The following is a 14,403-nucleotide window of genomic DNA, read 5'->3' as shown; positions in this document are numbered from 1 at the left end:
ATTTGTGCTTGTCTACACAATTGCAGCCATGCCTGGTTTAAAAAGGGAGGTGCTTGGGTTCAAGCCTGCATGGAACTCACGCCTTTTCAACTGAAAGTCCTGCAAAAGGACTCTAGCTGCAAAAGCTGGCTCTGGCTGTTCTGTGTGCCAGAAATGCACTTAGCACATGCCCAGAGGCACCCTTTTATTGTGTCACATATTGCAACAGCAATCTCTGGCATTTAAGATCGATTTCCTATCCCTGCATTGTTGCTGGGTCCTGGGTTCCAACTTGTTGCATACAGCCCTTGTATACAGTTTCCAGCAGTGCCAGCACTGTCTGTGAGCTAGGAATTGAGCAGGCTGCCACACTGCAAGGCTTCCTCCAACCTCTGCTGCTCCACCTCCCACCCCATTGCCAGCTGGGAGGGAAAAAGTCACAGGTTGAGGAGGTCATGGTGGAGAAGTGGAGTGCTGGTGGCTGACACTACTTTCATCTAGCAAGGAAGCCAGTAAAAGGGACAACTTTGCTTTGGCAACTGCCCCCCTCATTTTTCACATGATGTCCCTGCAGAAAATATTGGAAGATGCACTGTCTGCAAGTGTGTGTGTGTGTGTGTGTGTGTGTGTGTGACAAATCTCCTGGAATTTTCCCTGCATGTATGGTTGTACTAACAATCCCAGAATTCGACTGGACCCTTACGGAGAGTAATGAAACTGCATTTCTCACAGTATGGTTGGTTCAGATGCTGCATAGAAAAAACCTGTGCAATTACTTTTGGTAGAAGAATGGTGGATATCCCAGCATTGCTGCAGCAAAATGGCAGATCAAGACCATCTTCAGGTCTTCCAAAGTATTTCTACCTGGCTCACGTGCTTGCTTCTCCTTTTTCTTTAGAATTAAATTGTTGGATTTCGGATGTGTGAACCAGTAAATGAAAAGCAAACATGTGAAGGGACCCAGCCCAAAGAGACAGAAAGACAGAGCTAAGCACTCCTGCCAGATTTCACCTTACTTTATATAACTGACAGTCTTGCCTTGAATAAATATTCAAAACTGTATAAACTAAGGCACTACAGGCAGGAGAGCTCCACTATTGGTTGCCATCAATGTTATTTTATTGTAGTTAAGTGACATATGCAGGGACTGTGCTGAATAGTTTAATGGTTAGGAGGATTTGGAGGGAGAGAGAGGCACTCATTGAAATAGAATGCTATTTACCCAAACCATGTTTGATGTTGCAATTGGTTTTAAGAACCTTGAGCACTAGGAGAGATCACAGAATACACCCCTGCTTCATACACCATTGTGGCAATGTTAGAAAAAGTGCATCACTGAACTTAAAGAAATGAACATTTTACCACACATGTATTGCAGATTTATTTATTTAATACTGTACCACCTTTCATTAAAAACCATCCCATGGTGATTATTGGGATTATTAAAAATAATCCCAACATATAAAGAACAATACAATCTATATATCAAAATTAAGAACAAACAGCTAATAAAACAGTAAAAATGCAGCACACAAAAGCAGCAGCGTCACCACCAACAAATAAACATTTAAAATTATTTTAACTATACAGGCTACCTTGGGGTAGCAGTGTGTATGAGATCATGAGTGCATGAGTTTGGGTAGATATTGTTGACTACAACTCCCAGAATCCCCAGCTACAATGGCTTTGGCTTGAGGATTCTGGGAGTTGTAGTCAACAGCATCTGGGAATCCCTATTAGAGGAAACACTGGTAGGGGGGCACAATATTCAGGTTGCAGATGCCTTCATTACTGCTATTACCCAAGAGATTCTTTATCACTATAATATGAAGCATGTCATCTTCATATACTACTCTGATTTCTAATATAATAGCCCAAATCAGTGGTGTAGGGAGGGCATAGGCAGCCCATGTTCGGGCTGCCTACCTCTGCAACCTGGCGGTGGCACCCACATAGCAGCGGCCTCCCTGACTGAGCAGTCCGGTATATAAATTTAACAATAACTAACTAACTAACTAACTAACACAAGAAGATTCTTAGGTAAGGATGACCAGTTACTTAATGAAATCAGGGACACTGGGTCCCAGAAACACCTTGGATGCCCAACAGTCATGTTTTTCAGCTAAGTGTGGTGTAGAATGTAGGTTTGCGGGTGGGGATTGGGTAAAGAAAACTGATCTTAGTCCAAAACGTAATTTTGATGTTTTGATGAACCACATGAAAGGCTAGTATAGGACTGACACCAATGTGCCTTGTGTGATGAGAATATAGTTGTGTACTTTACTGTTTAAATCACAAAGACCGGAAATTCAGTGTAATGAACCTTAGTATCTTTCAAAAACGTCATGCAAAATTCCACTGGTAACAAATAACTGGGTTTGCAGGTAAAGTCCAAGCAAGTGACTTGTGCATTAATATTCTAGCATGTGCAGTTCAGAGTCCAGTCAGATGTTTTCAAGATTGTCATCCATAGCTGGGAATTGCTGGTCAGATGACAAGGATTCTCTTCAGTAGCTTCTTGGTATGCCAGGGTGCGGTTCCAAAAAGGTCTGACCTGCTCGACTCCTAATTAAAGAAGAAGAAGAAGATAGCCCTGTTTTTGTAGAAGGCATATCCAAGGCTGTACACTGACAAATTATAGTGACTTAAAAATTAACTTTAACATTATAGTAACATATTTTGATTGCGCAGAGCACAAAAGTCTAAAGGTGGAAAAAGCTATTGCTGTCAATTGTTCCTTCACATTCCTTAACATTATGCTTCATTGATTTCAGTAAATGATGTTAAATTTGGGCCGAAACATTTCCTTTTAAAAATTTAATTTTTATTAAGAACAAATTCCCTTCTGACTTTATATGTGGACAGTGAATGTTCCAATAATTTTTTAAAAGCACCAGTTTTTCCAACAATACAAAACACTGAGTTTCTCCCTTTCTATAGTGTACTGTGTCAAACAGTTTGTCCATCTCCGAAATTTCGATGGTAATTGATAGTTCTTCCATTTCCAAGTCCAAACAATCTTTCTCACAGTTAAGAAATTCATTATTACAGGTTTTATAACTGGAAACAAATCAATAACATTAAACAGAGCCAATGTTAGAGTCAATAGAATATTATGGCAAACTATTACAGAGATAAAAATACACTTACCAAAAAGGTTGGCCAAAATTGTTGTAGGGGCACATGAGCTATTCAAAACTCAAATCTGAAGGAAGGGGATTTCCTTTATTGCTCATACCTGCCTGCTCTTTTCTATGTTTGACATATTTTCAGCTTGAAAAGTCTGATCAGTATTTAATTTGCAGACAGTCCCATTTTCCTGTAGTCACAGGAGTGTGAAAAAAGAGAGTGATGAATAGATTGCAGACAGATACTTTTTCAGAGCTGAAAGTACCTTGAAAGAAGGATTGCTTCTCAGAATGTGCACATGGATCCCACTTCTACCTTTGGTCAAACATGTTCATCAGGTTTTTGTTTGGTTTCAAAAACTTGCAAAGCCTGTTTGACCAGAGGGAACAGTGAGTGAAAAGAAAGGAGTGTGTGTGCATCTAGAGGAGAGCTGGTCTTATGGTAGCAAGCATGACTTGTCCCCTTAGCTAAGCAGTGTCCACTCTGGTTGCATATGAATGGAAGACTTGGTAGTGAGCACTGTAAGATATTCCTCTTAGTGGATGGAGCCGCTCTGGGAAGAGCAGAAGGTTCCAAGTTATCTCCCAGGCATCTCCAAGATAGGGCTGAGAGAGATTCCTGTCTGCAACCTCGGACAAGCCACTGCCAGTCTGTGTGGACAATACTGAGCTGGATGGACCTATGGTCTGACTCAGTATATGGCAGCTTCCTATGTTCCTATTATGGGAAGTGATGTTTTTCTGAAACTACTTGCAGTTCTCTCAAAATTTTCTGTCTCCAGCCTTAGGTTGTGAACCCTTAGAGGACTGTGCTACCTTGGTCTCTGGCTGAATTGCCATTACTTACTGCTCTGAGGCCCATGAGATAGGGGAAGCTATGCATCCAATAAAAGTTGATATAATAAAATTCCTCTTGTTTTGGACAGTGCATTCCCAGCTTCCGTACTGGCTCCGCTCAGGCATTTGTACAGGCTGTCAGAGCCAGCACAAGGGCTAGAGAAAAAGGCCTTGACAAAAGGCTAGCCAGGAAGCCAGTCCCAGCCCCAGATCCTGCTGCCACTGAATACAATCTGCCTCTTGGCACCCAGGTCTTGCAGCTGCCAGGCACTCTCCTTCTGTGGTCACTGGTGTTGGCTCTGAGGCAAGAGCAGACAGAGGAGGAGGGCTGAGGGGAGCACATTCATCACTGCCAGGAGGTTGTGGAGGCAGTGCCAAGTAACTATGTAACTAGGCACCTGTGCCAATTTGCTCAGTAATTGGATTGCTATTTGAAAAATTAACATGGTCTCGGGAACCTTTACATTTTATGTAGAAAGTTTGCAGTTGAAATGGCAGAGTAGGCAGAAAAGAAGCAGGGGACTCAAAACGACGGCTTGTCGGAGGGCTGAGGAGAGGTTATTTTTAAAGAAGTCATTTGGTCGCCTTCCAGAACATTATAATGCTGCTTCTGAATCCTCTCGACTGCCCTGGCAGATGTGAGAGACAAAGGACAAAATACAGTATGCCGGAAAGCTGTGATGTTCCTGCTTACTTGAAGAAGTCACCTGCTTCCATACTGTCATGTTGTAGTCATGCAAACATGACAAATAAAAAGATTTTAATGCATTTGGCACATCCACTTCCTCAAAAGGAAGAAAATGCAAATAGCTATTCAGTGCTGATATGATGTACATCCGATCGTCTGAAGGAAATTATAATGCCATGGTGTGATGCCATGTTTTTAATCCCTAATTGACTTCTAGGCTAAGGAGTTGTGAAAATCCACCAGCCTGAACCGCTATTTTCTCTCTAAGCCATAACTGGGCCAAATGGTTTAAAGAGGGCTGAAGGTGACGGTAATAGTCATCATTTCCTATGGAGTAGGACACATTGGCCAGGGGCGTAGCAAGGTTGGAGTGGGCCCAGAGACAAGATTTTAAAATGGGCCCCCCCCACTCAAAGTCCAGGGCCTCCGCACACCCCAGGCCCCCAAGGATTTAAGTCTGATATTCCAAAATAAGTATGCTGCCTGGAAATACATTTCACTGAATACACACACGCACACGTCACAATATATAGTGATATACATTGAGTACTATACATTTGTTTTACTTTTAATGCCTAGAACACACTAGAAAGATGAATGATTAAAATGGGCCCCTCGCTGCAGATTAGCCAAGGAGACTTTCAACCATGCAGGGTGAGCCTATGTTTGTTTTCTCAGAATTCTGAACAAATTCAGTCAAGTTTGATTCCAGGAGATTTTTCACGGGAGGCTTTTAAAGCCCTTTAACACACATCTCCTCTAGAATAGAGGTGCTGCATTCACATGTTGGCCAGATTTACCCTGAAGTCCCTGCAAGTTATTGGGGAGCAGTTCACACACAAGAAAAATAAAATAAAATAAAATAAAAGCAGAAGACATGCTTCACAGTTCTCACTCAGACCTTCTGGGTTGCAAAACAACTTGGAACATAAGTGCATTTATAAATGAATGAATGAATGAATAAAATAAATATAATACTGTTTCTTCCAGAAGTTTTTGTAATTTTCTGCCATGAAACAAGCCACTTATAGGACTTTTTGGATAGTTTTTTTTAAGCCAGCAAATTTTCCAAGCTGTTTAAAAATAAATATTCAGAGACTTCTCAGTCCCTCCCCCCCATATCAAAGCCCTATGGCAAGCAGATCCCTATATATCCGGGTGGGGGTGGGTGGGGAAGGTAACCACAAAAAGGAGTTCACACTCTACCTGGCAGCAAGGGGTCTTCTGCTGCAGAGAACAGTGGAGGCCTCTCTGGCTGCCTCCTCCTTCCTGGCTGGCTTGGGCCCTACTGGAGTTCAGGCTCCACAGAGGCCTACACGAGGCCTCCGTGGAAGCCCCCGCCCACCCGCCGATCAGCTGAGAGGCGGGGAGAAAAGGAGCAATTTGCAGCTTGTCTGCTGCTGGATTGCCGGCCAGGAGAACAAGCTGGAGAGACGGCGAACAGGGCAAGTGGCTGAGAGGCTATGGGGCTGGGCAGGGGGCAATGGGGAGTCACGTGAGGTGCCCCTGGGGTACCCCTCCAGGCAGTGGGGCCCCCAGACAACTGTCTCCCCTTGCCCTATCATTGTTACGCGCCTGACATTGGCTGAATTCAGACATAACACAAAACTGGAATTAAAAGGGGCAGAGATTGGAACCCCATCACATCCAAATTTGTGCCACTGCAGATTGGAGCCAAAAGCAACCTATGGTTTGCCTTGCCAAACTCCAATGTGAACATTGAGTTTGCAGTAAGGTTCACTGCCAAGATGTCTGAACATGGACACCACCATAACCACCATTTCATGCCAGTTTCGGAACCTCTATAAAAGAGAGGGCAGCCCAGACCCATCCAGGGATGGGTCTGGCACTGCCAGTGCCATGAGGAGCAGTCATGCTGGGGATCCCTCCAGAAAAGTCCAAGAGAAGCTTGGACAGTGACCAGGGTCTTTGTGGAACTGTGGACTAGCCAGGGGATGCAGGCAGTGTTCCTTCTAACAGGTATTCCCAGATGTTGTTGACTACAATTCCCAGCATCCCCAGCTGCAAGAGCTTTTGCTTGGGGATTATGAGAGTTTGGTCAACAACATCTGGGAATCCCAGTTAGAGGGATGCAGGCTCAGCTGCAGAACCAGTTCTGCAATGAGGCCACCTACGGCTGGAACTTCAGCAAGATGGCTCTCTGAGGGTACCAGTGCACTGCCAACCAGTCCAAGGAGAGGCTACAGCACCTAAAGAAAAAATTCAAAGAGGTGACCACACACAACAAACTCTCTGGACAATGGCCCACTACGACATGCTGGCATTTCTCCTGTTGGAATCAGAGAGGAAGCCGAGGGCTAGCCAGATGTCCACCTTTTAAGCCATGCAGGGGGTAAGCAGGCCCGCTCAATAATCAGCCACCATGACTACCACCCCAGCACCACCAGCCACTGACTCCACTGCCCCTGCCTCAGTTTGAGCAGATGATGTATCCATCATGGCCTGTGCGACAATGACCACTTTTCCTCCTCTTGCCATGGAGGTCCCTAGCTGCACCTGGGTCCACCGTCACATCTTTCAAAACTGCATCCTCCTCTGCCTGGCCTGGTGGTCTACAGCCAACAACTACAGCCAACAACAACCTGCCAGTCCACAATCTCCAGGGCAGTTGAGGTGTCCACAAGCTCCATCTTCCCTTGCCCCTCATGAGCACCTGCTGCTGCCCAACAGCAAGCAGGTGTGCCAAAGCCCTGGGAAACCTCAAGAGAAGCCAGGGTCCATGGAGAACCCATACTGGTCCAGTTTGTGGATCCTACTGGACATCCACTGCAGTCTGGCATCTATTCTATCGACTCTGATGATGATGATGATGATGAGACCCAGATACCTGACCTGCACCCACTGTTGTCACTGTTGGCGGGGGTGGGTGGGTGGGGGTGGTACAAGCTCCCACCTCTCCTGATAGCACAAGCCTGTGCTCATGCTGTCCTGGGGGTTGTCGTGGTGATGGGGCACACCCCATGAGGGGAAGGTGAGAACTCCCTGACCTGACAGTGCACCTAGGAAGCTAATGCCACAGGATTTATTTCAACTAAATCTGTTCTCCCTCTTCATGACCCCTCTCTGCAGCATCACCAGAGAAGGAGAGGATCGTGGCCAGCCACAACCTGTACCTGAAGAAGCAGTGATGACAGCCATGCGGCTGCACCCATGGATCAGCCAGATCTCGCCCCGTGAAGGCCAATGACCAATGGTGAGTGTGTAGCTCAGCTGCACAACAGGAGGTGTATTGATTGTCTCCAGATTGCCAAGGACCTGATCATGCAGCACGCTGAGATCTCATAGGCCACCTGTGATATGCTGCATGAAATGGACCATGGGGAAAGAGAGGAGGAAAGACATGAGGAAGACAGGCAAGTCTTTGAGGAGGCCACAGCTCAGACGGTGCATGCCTACGAAGACACTGTAAGGGAACTGGTGGGTGCCTTGGAGAGGTCTGACGAGGTAGCTGAGAGGCAGTTAGTGCACTACACCAGCTGCCTTAAAAGCATGGCAAATTCTATAGAATGGCTCGCCAACCACTCACCACCCTTCACCCCTCTTAGGAGAGGAGAGCTGGTCTTGTGGTAGCATGCATTACTTGTCCCCCTAGCTAAGCAGGGTCTGCCCTGGTTGCATATGAATGGGAAACTACATGTGTGAGCACTGTAAGATATTCCCCTTAGGGGATGGAGCTGCTCTGAGAAGAGCAGAAGTTTTCAAGTTCCCTCCCTGTCTTCTCCAAGATAGGGCTGAGAGAGATTCCTGCCTGCAACCTTGGCGAAGCCTTTACCAGTCTGTGAAGACAATACTGAGCTAGATATGACTCAGTGACCCAATGGTCTGACTCAGTATACAGCAGCTTCCCATGTTCCCTCATCAGCCACTCTACCAACCCCAGGTACTGATGCCAGGGCCCTACCTGCCCACATCTGCGGGCCACTCCCGGGCCACTCCAGCCTCTCAAAGAGTACAGCACCCCCACAGGAACACACATGGGCCCACACATCCCCCAGCCCACTGCAAGGAACCTTCAGGGTTCTGCAGCTGGGCACTTGCCATCCACACCTGATACACCCTTAAGGCCTCCCCCTCTGGGTCCACATGCAGGGCCATCAGGTGTCAGCCCAGCAGGAGTGTCAGGGCAGCAGGCAAGCACCCCTGTGAACATGGAGCCCATGGCCCAAGGGGCCCCATGCACATATCTGGAAATGTGCTGCCCTCACCTGCCCCTCCCCACGCAAGAAGAAGGCTGCTGTGCACCCACAATCATGCTTGGGCTGCTCTGAGGCAAAGGGAAAGACTGGGGAGACAGGAGGAGAAGGGCACACAAGTCACTGCTCCCCAAGAACAGGGTGGAGAGGAATCTGAGGAAACCCCCACCCAATCCTCCCCCACCATGTAGGCTTGTCAGTTGGCCTCTGAGTGTGTGCCCCAGAACAGGTGATTGCCAGGTAGTGGGCATGGCTTCACCCTACCTTGCATTACCCTTTGTTTAGAAGGCACTAAACAATAGTTCTAGCCCTCCCCCCAAGTTTGCAGCCCCCAAACCACAAGCTTTCATGCCCACACATAGCTTCTAGAGCGATGCCCATGCCCACACCCACGAGTTTTAAAAATTCCAAGAAATTGTTCCCCCATCTCTCAGAAGTTAACAAAGAGGATGTTGTCTGTCTATTCATTTGAATACAACTTTGTTCTTCGTTCTTAAAATTGTTGACCATTTTTATCATTCAGCCCCCACATCCATTGCCAGCAGTCAAATGGAAATGGGAGTTCCTCACCATTCTGGAAAGCGGCGGCGGGGGGGGGGGGAGACACTGAAACAAAGTGGGGGGGGGCTGTGTGCCCATGGCACCTCTGAAGGTATCAAAGAAGAAACATTGATGTGCCAGCAATGTCCATAAGAGTCTTAGGGGAAAAACAGAAGAGGGAGGCAGGCTTGCAGAGGCTCCCCTGCCAAGGAGGGGAGGTCCAGGTACTAGCCAGGTACTAGCCAGGTGTGGAGACTGAAAGAAAAGGGTTAGTCCTCCAACAACTAAGTAGGGCTTGCTGCAAGGGGGCCAAAAACTTTTATTTATTTATTTATTTTTATTTTATATTTTTTTATACTGCCCAAAACTTACATCTCTGAGCGGTTTACAACAGATAAAAACAACACTAAAACATTATTTAAAAAAAAACACAAAATTTAAAACACAACAATTAATTTTTTTTAAAAAAAATGCTCTAAAACAACATTAAAAACAATCAAAAAATTATCAGTTAAAAGCCTGGGTGAACAGATGCGTCTTTAAAGACTTTTTAAAAACTGTCAGAACTATTAAAAACTTTCAAAAACTTGTCTTGCCCATGTGCCTTATGTGCATGAAGCAAGAAGGAGGCTGTGGCAGCCTCAGAAGCAGCCGGCTGAAACCATACCCTAGGCAGGGCACAAAGAATGGAAGCCCCCTCCCTCCCTGGAACACCACAACTTTGTTCCCATGGCTGTGAGACTTGGGTGGCCAGCACTACTGTCCAACCATCCACCCCATGGTGCCCCAAGTGGGTGGCATGCACAATTCAGTCTCCACAAGGGCATGCATAATATTCTAATTTTCTGGGATTGTGGATTTGGGGTTTTCATGAGCTGTATGCCATGATCATCACAATTATAATAAATTAAGGCTTGACTTATCTCGCTTTGCATGTAATGTGTCTGTCTCATATATCAGTTTCACCTTTTAATTTGCATTACTGAAATTAATGGACTTTTGCACGATATTCTAATTTTCCGAGTTTCACCTGTACATTACAACAGAAATTAAAACACTAGATAAAATAAATGATACAGCAAAAGTTAAAACACTATAAGAGTTCAAACCTTTTAAACAATGTTAAGACTATTAAGACAGTATTTCATTAAAAGCCTGGGTGAATAGATGCATCTTTAAAGACTTTTAAAAAGTTGTCAGAGATGGGGAGGCTCTTATTTCAGCAGGGAGCGCGTTCCAAAGCTCTGGGGCAGCAGCGGAGAAGGCCCGTCCCTGATTAGCCACCAAATGAGCTGGTGGCAACTGCAGACAGACCTCTCCTGATGATCTCAATGAGCGGTGGAGTTCATAACGAAGAAGACATTCTCTTAAATACTCAGGGCCCAAGCCATTTAGGGCTTTATAGGTTATAACCAGCACCTTGTATTTTGCCCAGAAACTTATCAGCAACCAGAGTAGATCTTTCAAAATGGGAGTAATATGGTCTCTCCTAGATGATCCAAAGACCAACCTGGCTGCCGCATTCTGTACCAATTGTAGTTTCTGGACTACACAAAAGGGCAGCCCCACACAGAGCGCATTGCAATAATCCAGTCTGGAGGTTACCAGCAGGTGTACCACTGTCCTGAGGTCATTTAGCTCAAGAAACAGATGCAGCTGGTGTATCAGCCGAAGCTGATAGAAGGCACTTCTGGCCACTGCCTCAACATGGGACACCGGGGAGAGGCTCGGATCTAGAAGCACCCCCAGACTGCGTACCTGTTCCTTCTGGGTAAGTGTGACACCATTCAGAACTGGTAGATCAAACTCATCTCTAGAGTTTTGACCCCTCACAATGAGTACCTCCAACTTATCTGGATTCAGTCTCAGTTTGTTATCCCTCATCCAGCCCATTACCATCTCTGCTTCACGGCCTGCTTCTCCCCCCCACCTGCCCACGTTTTCTGGCTGGTAGGCCAGCCAGAAAGCTGGGTGCTCCCTCCTCCCACCCACCTGGCAGTTCCCGGCGGCCGGGCTGGCCTGCTGCCTGCTCCCGGCCCACCCACCTGACGCTGCCTTTTTCTGCCACTTTCTGGCCGGCTGGCTGCTTCTCAGCCCACTGCCACTTTCTGGCTTCTTCTCTCCCCCAGCTGCCTGACTGACCAGGTTTTCCGCTTTCCAACCAACTGCTTTTCGCCTGCCCGCTGGCTGCCCAACCTCCTGCCGGCCGCCCCGCCTTCTCTGCCTGTCAGTGCTGTCGTTTTCCCAGCTAGCCAGCCATCAGCCGGCCGCCACCATTAACTCCTGGCCCACTGGCTGGCTGCCAAAATCCCCCCCCCGTTCCCATCTCTATCCAGCAGCTCACCAAACTATTGCTAGAGCTGCCATGCATGGGATTAGCAATGGGTACATTTAAGAGAATTAATTATATAGATGCCAGCACAGTGTCATCACCCACACCTGCAGCAGCAGTGGGGTCAGAGATTGGAAATACTGTCCCTACTTTGTTAATGAAAGGGCTGCCAGTATATTACTGTCAAAAAAGTGAAACTGGCATGTTTCTTTCAAAATGCAAGTGCAAAACTCCCCCCCTCACAGCTGGCCAGTGGTGGAGAGGGCGACGAGCATTTTGGAGCATGGGATGGGGCAGCAGAGGACATGTGATTCTCCTGTCCAGTGGCGGGGAGGGTGATGAGCATGATGTGGGGTTTGGATGGGGAGGGGAGGGCATGTTGGGGTATATGGTGTATAAAGGACTTACTTTTATTCAAGCTGGAGGTGTGTAGGGCCATGGATCCCTAGGTTCAGAGAGCAGAGGATGTGGAGGGAGGGAAAACCAAGTTCTTTGGCAACTATGGAGAACAAAATGGCAGTGGCCCTCCCCTGGGCCCCCACCCCAACGTCATCCACATTTAGCAAAATGCACAGTTTTGAACAATACAGCAGAGGCGTATCTAGGGAAAATAGCGCCTAGGGCAAACACTGAAATTGCACCCCTTGTCCAAACATCTGACACCCATCTTTCAGATAACTTCACCATAATATCAGCTGAAAAATACAAGTCAAGCTTGTTAATCTTTTAAGATTTCAAAAACTATTTAGCAGTGGACGTAGCCAGACCAAAAAATGCTGGTGAACTACAAATTTCAGTATGCTGGGGCTCATGAAATACCCAAATACTATGTGGAGGTGTACTTGGAAAACTAAACAGAAGTGCCTGTCTAATTCTCTACTATGTATTGTACCATCACCATTACATAAGTTTTAAAAATCAATGGAGAATTTGACTTTTCCCAGATATTCTGAAAATAATTAAAGGATATGCAGAGTAAACTGTGTCACTGCTTGGAATATATTCTAGTATTTCAGAAAGACAGTTAAAATGGGAGAAAGAGAGCAAGAAACTCCCAGTGGGCCTTAATACTATGGATTTCACAGTGATTCAAAGACAAACTCACCATTAATAACCATATTATTAAGACATCACATTTAACTCACTTATCACAAGAAGAGCAAATCACAAAGTAAGAGCAAATGAATACAATCCTAGCTCATAAACTTCAGCTCATTATTCAGAAGCCCTGATTCTCTGTACATAGTGCCAATCTGAATAAGTGTACAGTATCTTATATTATATTAATTTTTCCAATTTTTTTTAACCTGTTGCCCTTTTGGGGGGCTTCCTAAAGGCTGTGTGGGGGGGTCTGCCCTCCCCCTGCTGGCCTCTAGGGCCTCGCAGGGACCATTTGAGCATGTCCGGTGGCCATGTTTAAAAATAATCTTTTTTTAAAAAAATGGTCACTGGAAACAAAATGGCCACTGTGCATGCTCAAATGACTTCTGCAAGGCCTGGCATGGCCTAGGGCCTCACAGAGGCCATCTGAGCATGCGTGGTTGCCATTTTGTTTTCGGCAGCCTTTTTAAAAAAAAAATATTAATTTTACAAAATGGCGCCCCCTTCAAGTGGTGCCCGGGGCACGTGCCCTGCCTACCCCACCCTAGATACGCCCCTGCAATACAGCGCCCCCACCTGGATGAGAACCCCAAATTCCCTCTACTGCCAAGTAATTTGCAAGCAATCACACATTATGCTGTAGTTTTACTGAGGTGTCATAGCTGGGAATACAGTTAGGAAGGGGTTAAACTGTCATCGGCTCAAGGAAGCCAGCTGGCAAGGCTGAAGTGAGCTGAACATTATTGACATGCTCTCTTTGGAATCATGGCCAATGGCTGCCGCCTGTATGATGCACTGATGCTCTGCCCTCAGTCTGGTGACGTGAGCAGCAACAAGGCTGTATCCCAGTCTGGCTGCCTAGGATATAGGAATGTGCACAAAAACAGTTTACCTGGTTTGGTTTGAATTCGAACCGTTTTTGAACTGGTTCGAACTGGTTTGAACCTCAAAAAGTAGGTTGGGTGGTTGAAACTCATGGGTGCCAACTACCACCCAAACCCCAAAGCAATTGGACATTCCTATATTTTTTTTAATGTATTTTAAAAATATTTGTTATTATTGCCCATAATTTCCTATGTGGAGTACTTAGGGGCAAAAAAACTGGGGTGGGTGGTGGGCACCCAGGGGTGCCCACCACCCACCAATTCCCAAGGCAATTGGGTGCTCCTAATATTAATGGTGAATTAAAAAATTCCCCATAGGATATAATGTAGATTTGGGGCAGCCCCGAACCCCTTCTCTGGGGTGGGGGTGGCAGGGCACCCCAAAGTGGGTCTGGGGCCATGGCAGGGATGGCCTCAATCCATTCTAGACATCTCCAAATTGATAGGAGTGATTGCTCTTTATTTATGATTTCTATAGATTTTTAAATAATATCTCATTGGAATTGATGGCATATACCCTTTCACCCACTAGCCCACATCCAATGATTTTCAATGAGATATTATTTAAAAATCTATAGAAATTCATAAAGAAAGAGCAATCACTCCTATCAATTTGGGGACGTCTGGGATGATTGAGGCCATCCCTGCTATGGTCCCAGACCCACTTTGGGGTGCCCTGTCACCCCCCAGAGGAGGGGTT

The sequence above is a fragment of the Hemicordylus capensis genome, chromosome 1, assembly GCF_027244095.1.
Source record: "Hemicordylus capensis ecotype Gifberg chromosome 1, rHemCap1.1.pri, whole genome shotgun sequence".
Classification (NCBI taxonomy): Eukaryota; Metazoa; Chordata; class Lepidosauria; order Squamata; family Cordylidae; genus Hemicordylus; species Hemicordylus capensis.
This window is presented reverse-complemented; position numbering follows the sequence as displayed.